At 35.6% G+C, this 2,466-nt stretch overlaps 1 long non-coding RNA gene across 3 annotated transcripts; it reads right to left on the reverse strand.

Moving 5' to 3' along the window:
• Window positions 1-273: 273 nt before the first annotated feature.
• Window positions 274-1,930, reverse strand: LOC127085232 (uncharacterized). Of its 3 annotated transcripts, none has more exons than XR_007789034.1 (2): window positions 679-1,930; window positions 274-451 (listed from the first exon to the last, which is right to left on the reverse strand). It is a non-coding gene; the product is annotated as an uncharacterized LOC127085232 (long non-coding RNA). The 3 variants fall into 3 exon arrangements; XR_007789032.1 differs by having other exon boundaries at window positions 274-454; XR_007789033.1 differs by having other exon boundaries at window positions 274-581.
• Between the last annotated feature and the right edge of the window lie 536 nt (window positions 1,931-2,466).

Consider the following 2,466-nt stretch of genomic DNA (forward strand, 5'->3'; position numbering starts at 1 on the left):
CATCATTTGCCGAATTAATTTTTAGAAGTCATTTTTGTATTTTTTTAAGTCGGTTTGGGATAATGCATACTGATTTTAGATTTCAATTCGGTTTTTAAAAATCTTTTTCTTTATGGGCCAATTCCTTTATTGAGCCATTTATTTAATTATTTTTTGGGAGTCCATCCATTTTTTGTTACTTAGGCTCATTCCATAAATCTATATTCATTTTAATCCCAAATCCATAGTCCAATTATTCATCCAATTATCCATTTAATAAACCAAAAAAATCCATTTTACAATTTCCAAAATCAATATCCAATTCACTATCCAACAATATCCAATAATGCATATAGATTCACCATGTACATAACAATTTACACTAAGCAAAAAGAAAGCATATTGAAGATGAAAACAAGCTGCAACACAGGAGCTGTAACGTACAACTACAAGCCAAAACGGAAAAGCCACGCTGCTGCAATACAAAACACGGTTGAAACAGAAGAAGAAAACCAAACGGTAACGGCACAAAATCATGAAAACGACCAAAGTAAAAGGCATTGCAATCTAAAGCCGATGCAAGCATGAAATGGCGATGCCAGCTGCGGAAAATGCAACATCGAAATGCAGTAAAAACGTAACATGAACAGGAAGTATCCAAATGAAAAGCAGGAAAAACAAAAGGCCAATATAACTCACCGAAAAAACCGAACTGAATCCAAGCTGAATAACAAGCTCAACATACTCAACCTTCAAAAACAGAATTTTATAACCTTCACTTCAATAACCAATTCTCAAAAGCTTATTCTAACTGCCATGATACTTATCAACTTAGATTCTGAACAACAATTCTAACCACTCTTCCAACAGAACTTTAACTGAACAAAAGTCTCTTCTTCAACCAACTTCTAACCGACTCTTAAACCAATCCCTAACAGAATGCTAACCAACCTCTAGAACCATCTTCAACTTTCTTCGATAGAACCTCTTAACAATCAGCATCACAGACCCCACTCTCCCAAATTGAGTTCTGAATCGCCCTCAACCTTTCAACCAAAAGACCCAGAGAAGATAGAGAACAAGAGGATGAAGAAAAATCGAAAAAAGGAAGAACAATGCGTCAAAAGGATTTTCGATACCTTCACGTCTTGATTCACTACCGGAGGCGTCGCGCATTAAAGGTCATACTCCCTTTTCAGCTCAACGTGATAAAGACCGTCCACACACCACTACAACACCAACGGAAGAATCAGCCATGAACATAAGCGTACGAAAAACGAAGGAGAGGATCAACGAACACATCTCCTAATCCTCCGCATCGGACTTTTGAGTCGGGCGCTCATTCAAGGGATTCTCACGCGGAGGACGAATCGAGTTCCTCGAGTGATTCACGTTGCTCGTGTGGCCACTGAGGGAGACTTGCCGGCGCCGTAAGGTTGAGCTCAGGTTTAAATTTTGACTCGAACTTTCATTTACCGTTTGGAGCTAAGACGAGTTTGCAATTCAATTCGGGATGTTTTTCGAATTTTCACTGTGGCGTGTATGAGTTGAGAGACATTTTCGGCGTCACATTTTGGGGATTAGGTCATGGACATGAGGGACCGGATTTCAGTCTCGTGGGTTTTGGATCCTTTCCTTGGATCCTTGGTTAAAACCTGGGCTTTTGGCTCAAGTAATTTGTCCCAGTCACCCCTCTCCTTTCTCCAATACCCCTTGGCCCATTAACGTTTTTTGTTCTTGCTAATCCCATTGATATTTCTTTAATCCTTGTTAATTTATTTTAACTTCATTAAATTTTTGGATTAAGTCATTGCTACTGATTTTTCTTCATTAGGGTTCAAATTAGGATTTTTCTTGATTTTCGTTAATTAGGGATTAATGTGGTCCATATGATTAAGTAGGATTGTCGTTATGGATGTTTGGTTGATTTAGAGTCGAATAGGTATTTAGAAGTTGATTTAGGTTTAATCGTGTTGATTTGATATTTCGATTGATTTTTAGAAATTAATCTAATTGTAGTTTCATCATGCCACAATTAGTATATCTTGCCATTAGGATTTTGGTTCATTCATGTTGTTGATATGATTCTTGATTGAATAATGCGCTTAAGTGTTGATTTTATCGTTGAATTTTCTTTAGATTAAATTTCCATTCTATTGGACTTTTATATCGTGATTTGTATGATCATGTAGATTAGAATTCAATTCTTGATATTAGATTGTTAATTTCCCATTTGATTCATTGGGATCCTAATTCATGTTTAGGTAGATTTAACCTTTAGCATTAATGTTCACTTTAATTGTCCATTTAATTGATTTAGTTGGTTTATGATCATATTGTAAATTGAAGATTTCATTTCAATTTAGGTGATGAATACTTTGTATGTCTAATTTCATTTTCCATGATCATAGGATAGATCTTTGATTGTTTTTCATTGATTAATCCATTACCTTTTGAATCGATTCTAACCATTGTATGTACTTACAT

Source organism: Lathyrus oleraceus, chromosome 5 (assembly GCF_024323335.1).
Source record: "Lathyrus oleraceus cultivar Zhongwan6 chromosome 5, CAAS_Psat_ZW6_1.0, whole genome shotgun sequence".
Classification (NCBI taxonomy): Eukaryota; Viridiplantae; Streptophyta; class Magnoliopsida; order Fabales; family Fabaceae; genus Lathyrus; species Lathyrus oleraceus.